We start from the raw sequence: 12,568 nt of genomic DNA on the forward strand, positions 1-12,568 counted from the left end.
CTCTTCATACCCTCCACCCTCCAACAATAACATGAGGACTCTTAGTGACACTGGGCTTCCCTGGTGGTTCAGACGGAAAAGAACCTGCCTGCAATGCAGGCGACATGAGTTGGACCTGGGTCAGGAAGATCCCCTGGAGAAGGGCATGGCACCCCACTCCAGTATTCTTGCCTAGAGAATCCCATGGACCGAGGAGCCGGGAGGGCTACAGTCCATGGGGTTGCAAAGAGCCGGACACGACTGAGTGAGAATGCTTCCGCTTCTTAGTGATGTTAATTTTCCTCTCTATAGGCTGACCTAAGGAACCCTTGTTCGAGGCCAGTGAAGAAAGTAACCTGAGGCTCACATGGCCTCCTCCAGCAGCAGGGCCTGGCCTCCAGCGGCCTCTCACGGCTTCCTTTCCACACCCACACTCCTTCATACTAACGGCCTACATCCTCTTAACACCATGACCTCCCGTTCCTAACCAGTGTTCTCCACCAAAGGAAATGCGCTGGCATTCAGCCAGAACACCTCTCAATTTGGTTTCTGGTCTTGTGCTCTGTTTGTGAAGCTGTTTTTGAGGCACCTGGAAATTAGTCCTGGGGAAAAGAACATACATAATGGAAAATAAAAGATTCCATTAACTTGATGACTCTTGTGGCTGATGAAAGCTATGCCTGGTGCCGCTCAAGGTTAAAAAAAAAAGGGGTGGGGGAGCGGGGACGGGGGAATGGCTTACTAAATAGCCTCCTCTCAGCAAATTATTTCATTAGCAAAAAAACACAAATTGCATTCCTACAGTGACTGACTGACTCAGCAGAGACTCTGGTGCCCGGCAATTTCCGGTCCAACAAGCACTGCGATTCCACAGACCCTCAGTGTCCCCATCAGCTCTTGTTCCCCAGCTGTTCTCTACATCCCAAGTGAGACACAGGCTACTCGTGGACCTCACATCCATCTCCCTGAACTGCCGCTACTCCGAGCAGCAGCCTTGAAACCAACCACGTAACATCCACTCAAACAAGAAGAAAATCTGATAAGTTAGAGGCACTGAAAAGCAAAGCCTGAGCAAAGCAAGTGATCGCTGCCCTGGAGAGATGAGGACCACCGGTAGCATCCTCGTCCTCTGGCCTTTCAACACAGGGACATGGGCTTCCGGCAGGGACAAGGCAACTACAGAATTCAGAGGGAGGCCAGGACTCCAGAGATGCGCCCCAATCTGCTGTTTTTGGCAAACACAGAGTGGCCCAGATCAGAGGCAGTACTGTTGAAATACAGCTTGGTCTTCCACTGCAAAATGTCACTTCCTTCAACAGCAAGCCTAAGTCTCCCAAGACTTACCAATATTTATAGCATGCTTCAATTGCCTTCTACTTCAATTTAATCCACTTCATGAATTAAAGGGCCTCTCTTTCCTTTCTCCCAATCATTCTGTAAGCCAGCAGGCTCTCATTTCAAACACAGACCAGAATAAAATGTTCTCCTTAATCAAAGAACATGGTTTCAAGGTCTGCCACACTTGGGCTATTACTTTGATTTTGGTATCACAATGGCACGGCCTTTCAGGACACCAAAGGAAGGTTCCTATTAAATGCAGCATGGAGCCTGGCCAGCACCCCACTGCCCCTGCCCCTTACAGCCTTTAGAGCTATACAGACACTCACGGCTGACCTCAGGGCCAATGGCAGAGGCCCTAGAAAAGGAGTGGCAAACTGCTTCTGGGAAGGTCCCCAAAGTAAGTATTTTAAGCTCAGTGGGCCACAGGGTCTCTGCCTTGACTACTTAGTTCGCTGAGTACCTGTAGACGAATGTAAATTGATGCAGCCACTCAGGAGAACAGTATTGATGGTCCTTAAAAAAACAAAAATAGAGTTACCATGCTGCTGCTGCTAAGTCGCTTCAGTCGTGTCCGACTCTGTGTGACCCCATAGACAGCAGCCCACCAGGCTCCCCCGTCCCTGGGATTCTCCAGGCAAGAACACTGGAGTGGGTTGCCATTTCCTTCTTCAATGCATGAAAGTGAAAAGTGAAAGTGAAGTTGCTCAGTCGTGTCCGACTCTTCGCAACCCCATGGACTGCAGCCTACCAGGCTCCTCCGCCCATGGGACTTTCCAGGCAAGAGTACTGGAGTGGGGTGCCATTGCCTTCTCTGAGAGTTACCATCTGATCCAGCAATCCCATGCCTGGGCATATGTCTGGAGAAAACCATACCTTGAAAAGATACATGCACCCAAATGTTCGCTGCAGCACTATTTACAACAGCCGAGACCCGGATGCAACCTAAATGTCCATCGACAGAGGAATGGATAAAGAAAATGTGGTGCACATATATATAATGGAATATTACTCAGCCATAAAAAGAATGAAATAATGTCATTTGCAGCAACATGGATGGAATAGAAATGATCATACTAAGTGAATTAAATTAGAGAAATACAAATATCATAGTATCACTTACAGGTGGAATCTACAACCAATACAAATGAACTAATTTACGGAACAGAAAACAGACTCACAGACATGGAAACCAGACTTGTGGTTGCCAAGAGGGAGGGGAAGCAGGGGAGGGTTGGATTGGGAATTTGGGATCAGCAGATGCAAACCAATATGTCCAGGATGGATAAAGAGCAAGGTCCTACTGTAGAGCACAGGAACTATATTCAATATCCTGTGGTAAACCAGGATGGAATATGAAAAGGAATATAGGTCCAAAGAGATGTGTGTATATATAAACAGCTCAATCACTTTGCTGTACACCAGAAACTAACACTTATAAATCAACTATGCTTCAATAAAAAGTGAGTAAAAAAATAGTGACAACTGATGTATATACTACAATCCAACCACAATTTTGTTACCACCACATGGACAGAGATATCCTAGACTCTCTGCTTTTAATTTACAACAAAGCAGATCAGGGAGCATAAACAAAAGCCAGGAGTCCTCTTTAAACCAAGGCAGACAGCAGAAATGGTCACATGAGTGGTACTAATTTATAAACACAAACAGAAAAGCAAAATCAAACTGTTCAACATTTCTATGCACGTATTAATTTAGGCTATCTTAGATCACAAGCTTAGAAAACTGACTAGACAGGAACTTCCTCAGCATTCCAGGAAGACTCTGCTTTCCAAAGCTGGGGTTCAGGTTCAATCCCTGGTTGGGGAACGAAGATTCCACATGCCGCAGAGTGTGAACAAAATTTTTTTAAAGAACTAAAGCATGGGCTCCAGGGTGCATGGGCTCGGTAGTCGCAGCTCCCCACCTTTAGAGCACAGGTTCAACAGTCATGGTGCACAGGCTGAGCTGCTCCATAGCATGTGGGGTCTTCCCAACAAGGGACCGAAGTCACGTCTCCTGGATTCTTTACCACTGAGCCACCAGGGAAGCCCCCAGTACAGTTCTGTGAACACAGCATTTAATAAATAGTTGTTGAATGAGAACAGGGTAAAAATTATCACAAATGAGACTTGCCCTGCTTTGCCGTTATTGTCTCCACACCCTCTGCCCTCCCAGCTCTTGTCTTTGCAGCGTCCCCTCAGCACAGAGGGACCTTGAGGGCGTTATGCTAAGTGAACTAGGTCTGGGAAAGAGAAATCTGTACGATGTCACTTCTGTGTGGAACCTAAAAAAAAGCAAACTCACAGAAAGAGAGAGTAGACTGGTGGTCACCAAGGCTGAAGGGGTGGAAGATGGGAATGCTGGTCAAACCCCCCAGGTACATGTTTATACCTCAAACACAAACTTCCAATTGTAAGATGAGTAAGTTCTGAGGATCTAATGTACAACATGGCAACTACAGTTAACAATACTATATCACATACTTGAAAGTTGCTAAGGAAGTAAATCTTAACTGCTCTTACCACACATAGTAATTATATGAAGTGATGGATGTATTGACTAACCTTATTCTGGCAATGATTTTGCAATATATTCATGTATCAAATCATCACTTCTTACACCTTAAAGTTATACATTGACATACAGGTATGTCAATTACATCTCATAAAGCTAGGTGAAAATCTCTTCAACATGGATCCAGCACTGTCTCCAGTAAGTCAATAATTAATGCACAGTAAGTTTTTATGTACTCTGTGTGTGTGTGTGTGTGTGTGCGTGCGTGCGCATGAGTGCACTTAGAAGCTCAATCATGTCTGATTCTTTGTGGCCCCACGGACTATAGCCCACAAGGCTCCCCCGTCCGTGGAATTTTCCAGGCAAGAATACTGGAATGGGTTGCCATGTTCTTCTCCAGGGGATCTTCCCAACCCAGGGATCAAACCTGTGTCTCCTGTGTCTCCTGCATTGGCAGGTGGGTTCTTTACTACTAGCACCAACTGGGAAGCCCATTTACTCTGACATGGTTCAAATTCTATCAAAAAGTCTACAACCCACATTGATAGATACTAAATTTTTCTCAGAGGGCCTCCATCCTAGAACACCAGAGAATTAGTCAAAATGCAAAAAGCAGTGTACAGATTTTATACAACTTCTTACCCACATATTTCCTCAATGGTAGAGCAGCCATAAAATGTTCCTTCCCGGTTTTTCTTTCTGGTTGGGTGGATCTGGCAAGTTTTAGAGAGTGGCCATTCCCCTGCCTCTAAAATCAGGGGTCAGATGTGCCAGGATTCTTAGACATTATGATGCCTTTGTTCTCGTGACCCTACACCTTCTTCAGACACCAGCCTCCCTCAAAACCGACTCAAAGTCAATTTTTTACCACCATGGCCCAAAATGATCATTCCCCAGAATCCACCGCTCACCATGGATTATGTTAATCCATGCAATAAAAATGCAAATGTTTGTTCCACTCAATACTCTTAAAAGACTGAAGTGGATATTTTCACAATCACCTTTCCCCCCAACATAAAAGCTCTACAAATCTGTGATTAATTACTTCTCAGGCACCTGTTAATCTCCCTTCCTCTTTCCAATTAACTAAACCAAAATCAGTGGGTTTTCATATTCATGCTGAAGAACCCAACTGCGTTGATTCATCGACCTGTCCCTTCCCTGAAAATGACCACTTATCTCTCCTTCTGTATCTTTAACTCTTCAGCTTAATACTTTTTAAATTCTTTTTCATATTCTTTTCCATTATGACTTATCACAGGATACCAAATATAGTTCCCTGTGCTATCCAGTAGGCCCTTGCTGTTCATCCATTCTCTATATACCAGCTTGCATCTGGTAATCCCAAACTCTCAACCCACCCCTCTCTCACCTTCCCTCCCCCTTGGCACCCACCAGTCTATTTGTCTGTGAGTCTAAGAAGCAGATTCTTTAAATGTGTGATTACAGTTTAAAGGATTCCAATTAAGCCTGTAAGGTGCTAAAAGTCCTAAGAAATGTAATGTTACATTTAGAAGTAAAGTGAACGGTAATAAAGAAGTGAAACAATTTTTAACATAAAAGTTACTAGTTAATAAATAAAATGATCTCCACAAATTGATCTTGGGTTTACTAGATGTAAAATTTTACAATTTTAATAAACTGAATAATCATTGAAAAAGATAAATTCCAATTGACTGTCAGTGTTTCTTTCCAAGTATAAAAGACATCCTCTGTTACTAAAAACACACTGTCAATTCACTTAGCCATTATGTTATGATTTTAAACCTTCTTTCTGGGTTTTTTTAAAAATAGTAATAATGACAATGTAAAAAGACACCAAGACAAGTCTCCTGGAAAATTACACGAGCCCTCTTAAGAGGCACATGCTGGAGATGTCCTTGATCTAAAATCCTTGTCAGGACCTCCCTGGTGGTCCAGTGGCTAAGACGCCATGCTCCCAATGCAGGGGACCTGGGTTCAATCCCAGGTCAGGGAACTAGATCTCGCATGCTGCAACCAAGATGGAAGATCCCACGCACTGCAACTAACCTGGCACAGCCAAATACATTTTTTCAATGTTTGGAATTAAAAATAACCTCAGAAAGGAAAAAGGTTAATGAGATGGTAAGGTGGTCATTATTGGCAGCCCTGCCAGCTAAACAGAAAACAACAAGGAGCAAGGCAGCCATTCTGGTCTCAAGGCCTCCGGCTGGGTGGCCGAACCTGTAAGGATGGAGATGAGTCAGCGGATGGAGCAGATCAGTTAAGAAACGGCAACAGGGGCGCGCACACTCTGTTCTGTAAGGCCAGGGGAGAGGCAGACTTACTACTGCTAGATCACCTGATTCTTCAGAAAGTTTTGAATAGTTACGCTTTATATATCCAGATTTTTGAGTGAAAGCATTTGACTTTTAAATCGTGGCAACTGAACGTCTAAAAATATCTGCACGAGCAAGACAAAACATAGAGACCGCCTCCACACCAGGAGCCTGCTCGTGACTCCTGGTCCCCAGGGCAAAGTCCACAGCGTGAAACTCTCAGAGCCCTGCTCCCACCTGCCCGTCAGCCCCCACCAGCGCCAAAGGAGGCCAAACGCCCCACACTGCTGAGATCACTCCACTCCCTGAGTCTGCACCTCGGCTCCCACCGCACCGTCCATGCGGAACACCCTGCCCCGCCCACCTGACAGACCCACCTCTGTCCTGAGTTCTGCGCTGGCCCTCTGACTCTTCCACAGACTAGTAAATAACACCTTACTATCCATGTAAGTCTGACACATCAAACACACTCAGCACAGCGCCTGGCAGAGAAGAAGACCAAACTGAAACACAGACGGCTCCATCAGCGCTCCTTCACTGCAAATAACATGCCAATCTGAACTTCCTTGAGCGAAACAGGGTGACTGACTGATGGGTTCAAGACATCTCACAGAAGACGAGGGAGGTGGCCAGGCCTCAGAAGGCCCCAGGAGCCAAGAACCGGAAACCCAGCCAACAGAAAGGATGCGGTCTCTCTCTGATTCTAATGTCTGCTTCTCCAGAGATAAACATAACTGTTACAGCTCCCAGGGTGGCACCTTGTAGAATTCCACCAAGAAGCCACCTTGGTCGCCTGTCTCTCCAACTTAAAATTTCCAAGAGAGGGGAATAAACAAGGGTCCATGGGAGACAGTCCTCAAAGCAGGAGGAATGGCTTCCAGAATGTGTCTCCAGTGGGGATTCCTATCCTGGGCTGGAAAACAAGGCTGGAGATACAGGCAAGGCAGGACTGCCCCCCAGACGAAGCCACACAGAAAGTCTCATCAAACACGCTTTTTTTGTTGGTGGTGGTGGTGGTTTCTTTTTTGTCAATTAAAATCCAGTTGATTTACAATATTTCAGGTGAACAGCAAGGTGATTCAGTTATATTTGTGTGTATCTATATATACACATATATGTGTTCTTTTTCAGATTCTCTTCCATTTTAGGTTATTACAAGGTATTGAATACAGTTCCCCCTATGTTATATAGTCAGAGAAGGAAATGGCAACCCACTCCTGTATTCTTGCCTAGAGAATCCTGTGGACAGAGGAGCCTGGTGGGCTGCTGTCCATAGGGTCGCACAGAGTCGGACACGACTGAAGCGGCTTGGTATGCATCATGCATTGGAGAAGGAAATGGCAACCCGCTCCAGTCTTCTTGCCTGGAGAATCCCAGGGACGGGGGAGCCTGGTGAGCTGCCGTCTGTGGGGTCACATAGAGTCGGACACGACTGAAGCGACTTAGCAGCAGCAGCAGCAGCATGTTATATAATCGGTCCTTGTGTTTGTAATCCATTTTATATACAGTAGTGTGATGTGTTGATCCCACATTCCCAATTTATTCTTCCATCCCCCAACACATTAACACAATATCCACTGCTTTATTCCAAAGAGAAGTCCACATTCCTGTACCTCCCAGAGCAGCAGAATGATGACCATAAGCTCCTAACGACTGGTCATCCTCAGTGGAAACTCACTTCAGAGATGTAAATGTAACAGGCTTTTTTTTATTTTGCTCATTTGTTTAGGTTTTTTGGTCATGTCATGTGGCTTGTGGGGCCTTGGTTCTCCGACTAGGAACTGAACCCAGTCCTTAGCAGTGAAAGCGCAGAGTTCTAACCATGGGACTACCAGGGAACGTTCAGGTAGAGTTTTTATAACAGAAGGAGGAAAAGGTAGAACTATGGAGAAAGCAAACAGATCAGTGGTTGCCAACAGTTTGGGAGGAAAAGGGGAGAAAGCAATGGATGGAGCACAGGGCATTTCAGGTAGCGAAGGCGTTCTGTGCACCATAACAGTGGATACAACAGGCATTTGTCAAAACCCAAGGAACATGCAACACAAACAAGGTAGCTTGGTGTGTGCAAATTAAGAAAGAAAATCATTCAGGATGTCAGGGGATTTCAGGAAAGAAGCCAGACCGTGACAAGAGAATCTAACTATACTACAAATGAATCAAACAGCCTCACTGAAGGGAGTGGGAAGAGGCGCTCTATCTAAGTAACTTTGGAAACGAGTGACATCTGTAAGACTAAAGACAAAGGAAACACACCTGAGCACTGTATTCTGCTTGATAAAGTTGTTTCCCATAGAGCTATTCGTTAACAATTCTGATACCGCTGTACATGTACAATGGAATTGAATAATTAAGTACACGAATGTCAGAAGGTAAAATCCAAGTTTCTCACTGTTAAACTAGGGATTTACAGATAAACAAGAGGATGAGTCTAGAGTGATCCATATGGTGATTATAGAGTTGGAGATATCAGTAATGTTAAACCAGGGTCAAACTCATGTACAGATACAGATGGTTACACACAGAAATATATATGTATACACACACACACACATATACAGCTTAGCACACACAAATAATTTTTTCTTCTGTCAGCTGAGAAGTCCTAAAAGAAATGACAGCCCTTTAGCAACAAGCACACCTAGCACCTGGATCTTGGTTTCTAACGCCATGAATTCTCCAATAAAACCGGGCTCCTCGGAGAAACGGCTGATTCTAGGATGGGAGCAGGAAATACACAAGAGGAGCTTGGAGGGTCTTGTAGTGCCAGAAAGGAAGGAAATGCTCCAAAACAAACAGAAAAGTCCCCAGGATGGGGGGTGCTTTAAGATGACAAAGAAGCCAACCGAAAGAGGTCAACATCGGAACCATTTTAGCAGCAAAATAAAGTAATACTGGACCATAACCCAAAGCTAAAAGTAAAAACCCAGGATTCCACACTGATATGAATACATGATTAAATGGAGATCAGATAAATCACCCATGCAAAATAATTTTAAATTTTTTATGTAGATACACTTCCCTTGAGGAAGCAGAGCGTAACTCTCTACTTAAGTGTAGGCTGCACACGGTGACTTCTTCTAAAGAGCACAGGATGAGAGGGTGGAAAGAGAGAAGGTTTACAGCAGAGAAAACTGACAGTCACTACTTCCTAGCCTGGCAATCAAAGTTAACAGCAACAGTCACAAATCACGTTCATACATGGACCCCCTTGATATGATGGGATGAAAATGGCTCTTCACCTCTGTGCTCTTCCTCTCAAAACCCACCACCCCAGTCTAACCACGAGGAAAACATCAAACAAATTCCAGCATGGGACATTGTACAATGTATCTGACGGCACTCTTCAAACTTGTCAAAGTCACCAAAAACCAAGTTGACGAAACTGTCACAATCAAGACAAGACTAGTAAATGAAACGTGGTCTCTAGAATGGGATTCTGGAGCAGAAAAAGGACAGGAAGTAAAAAAAAAAAAAAAAAAAAAAAAGAAATCTGAACTAACTATATACTTTAGTTAATAATGGGGTGTCGACGGGACTTTCCTGGTGCCAGCGATTAGGACTCCATGCATCTACTGCAGGGAACAAGGGTTCAACCCTTGGTCGGGGAACTAAGATGTCACATGCTACATGGCAGAGCCAAAAAATAAATATATAAATAAGGTATCAATACTGGTTCACTAGTTGTAACAAATGTACCACATTAAATAAGATGCTAATTATAGAGAAATTGTGGGGGTGGCGTGGGGAGTATACAGGAACTCTCTGTGCCAGCTGCATTTCTGTCAACCCAAAAGTGCTCTTTAAAAATTCCATTAATTGTTTAAAAGTGGGAGGAAAGGGAAGAAAGGCAGACGAGGACCTGGGCTATCAGCGTTCGGAGTGTTACAGTGACCTAGTCCCCAGTCCAGCTGGCTTCACGTGTAGCTCCGTCTTGCTGGGGTGGAATGCTTTTTTCTGTGCGACTGAGTGTTTTTTGTTTTGTTTAATTTTTGGCCTTGCCATCTGGAGTAGGTAATGGCAGCCCACTCTAGAATTCTTGCCTGGAAAATCCCACGGTTGAGGAGCCTGGCGAGCTACAGTCCATGGGGTCTCAAAGAGTTGGACATGCCTGAGCACACACATGCTATGCCGTGTGGTTTGAGGGATCACAGGTCCCCCACCAAGGATCGAACCCGTGTCCTCGGCAGTGACAGCACTGAGTCCTAACTACTGGACTGCCAGGGAGTTCCTTTGAGGTGGAATTCTTCATCTCACAAACGCACCCATATCTGGCCAAAACTCCTTACCTTGAAGATACAGCTACCAGGCATCAGCAGCAAGAACTTCTACGAGCACAGAACAGAAGCTATTTTTAGCGACACCAGGAATTTCCAGAAAAATCTCAAGCAGTTAATGTGAGGGGTTCACAGGGTATAAAAATCACTTGGAACTTTAAAGGAGCAAGTGTGAGATGAAGGAAACCCTCATGTGAACACTTCCCAGAGAAAGAACAAGGGGCAAAGTCCACAAAGGACTGAATAAGCATTTTGCGTTTATCTGAACTGCTTTCCTTGGGTAATCACTCTCCTTCTATTGGAGAATCCTTGCAGGCAAGCAGCCAAATCCCACAAAAAAACTAAGCTATCCAGTCTGGAAAGGGAGCAGGAGGCCACCAGTTTTGCTTAATTAACATTGTCTCTGGCTAATAGCTAGCTGTCCCTGGCTGTCCCTTCAGAAGTCCTCTTTCTAGCCAACACCACTGTGTAACCTGTTATGAATCAGAGTGCAAGTGTCACTTTGAAAGGCAGTAAACAAATAAACATGGCCATTAAAATGAGGGGAGACCGGAAGATTGTGAGGAGGAAAGGCATGAGGCCATCAAATACTATATATTTTTCTTTTGTATTTTTGAAAGCCAAAAATATTCTCTATCACACAAATTCATGTAAAATAACACTTTTAAGAAAAAAAAAACTTGAAAGTGTGAAATATACTGGTCCTTTATGGCTTTAACTCTGGAGTTGCCAATGCGGCAGGAGTGTTAGAGACCTCCAGGATGGAGTGAGCCCTGGTACGCGCACAGCCCCGGCAGGCACGCGTCCATCAGCATGGGCTCAGTAGCAGGGAGGGCGAGTGCATTCGAAACTTCCTGAAGACAGCAACGCCAAGCTCTAGAGCATTATGGCTCTCTCAGGTAAAATCCTGGATAATACCATTTCTACTGTAAGACTGCAAACACAAGCCTCACTTGGAACAAACACAAGTACCAAAAACAGCCTAATTTAGTCTATTTGGAAATTATCTTCGCCAGAGTGAAGATGTGAAAAATACTTGAGTGATTTGGTGATTTGACAAGAACAGTTACCTTATTCAGTTGGATCAAACTGTTTCTCTTAAAGGCCAGATGGTAATTTCAGGCACTGCAGGCTGTAGGGCATCTGGGACAACTACTCACTGCCTGTGTAGCACTCAACAGCCGTAGACAATAGTGAATGAATGACCATGGCTCTGTTCCAAGACAACTTTACTGACAACAAGCAGCAGGCTAGATCTGACACACAGGGTGTACTCTGCCAACTCCTGAATTAGACAACTCATTCTCATTCTCTCTCTCTCTCAAATAGTTGCCATCCATTCAAATTTCAGTAACAGAATGAAACGTTTTTGTTCATAAGTCAGGAAGAAAAATCTACATGAATCTGCTGTAAGTCTCCTTATTTCTTAAAGAAACTCGGTTGAAAGTCACATACCTGTAAACAGTCCTGTAACAGGTAACAAATGTGACTCCATATGGGACCTGTTCCCTTAGTTCTAACCCTTGCACTCCGTTCTCTGTGCTTAGTCTGCACCTTTTGTAAAAGAATGTTGCCTACCGCCTGAAATACACAGGCCAACCCTTTTACAAGGCTCTGCCTCCTAGACTTGACCTTTTAAAGGTATTAACACCCTTCCATTCATACAGAGATGAAAAGTTACAGGATAGAGAATAACGTTTGTCTTGGTGCTGGTTTACAGGAACACTGTGACCAGACCTACCTGCGTAGCAGGATTCCTGCACCAGGAAGTTGCAACTACCTGCCACTCCCTCTCCTTTCAGTCCGAATTCTAACTCGGCTAAGACGGTTCTTTGGGACATGAGTCTACCACCTTCTCAGGCTGCTGAGTTTCTGCATAAGGTCGCTATTCCTTGCCCTAACACCCTGTCTCTCGATTTACTGGCCTATCATGCAGTGAGCACTATGAGCTTGGACTCAGGAACAGTACCTGGCTGCAACCAAGCAAAACGTGGCCAAGAATCACTTCTCGGGGTAACTATTTTCTCTAAGAGGAAGTGTTTGGGAGATGCACAGCCCATCTGGATCACACTGAAATGTCTCAAGGGCTCAGAAAGCTTATCTTCCCTGTGGCTGTCTTCCTAACACTCTGCCTCATGTGGAAGCTTTGACATGGTT

General features: G+C 44.6%; 1 protein-coding gene across 3 annotated transcripts in view; it reads right to left on the reverse strand.

The window, feature by feature from the left end:
* The window catches only part of OSBPL10 (oxysterol binding protein like 10), a 340,081-nt gene that overhangs the window by 257,155 nt on the left and 70,358 nt on the right, over positions 1-12,568 (reverse strand). Inside the window, exon 1 of one of the 3 annotated variants that reach the window (XM_070359887.1) lies at positions 3,248-3,267. The exons of the other annotated variants lie outside the window; for them this stretch is intronic. The gene's annotated coding sequence lies outside the window, so the exon portion shown is untranslated. Of the gene's footprint in view, positions 1-3,247; positions 3,268-12,568 lie in introns of those variants that run through there. 3 annotated transcript variants of the gene reach the window in all.

The sequence above is a fragment of the Bos mutus genome, chromosome 22, assembly GCF_027580195.1.
Source record: "Bos mutus isolate GX-2022 chromosome 22, NWIPB_WYAK_1.1, whole genome shotgun sequence".
Taxonomy (NCBI): Eukaryota; Metazoa; Chordata; class Mammalia; order Artiodactyla; family Bovidae; genus Bos; species Bos mutus.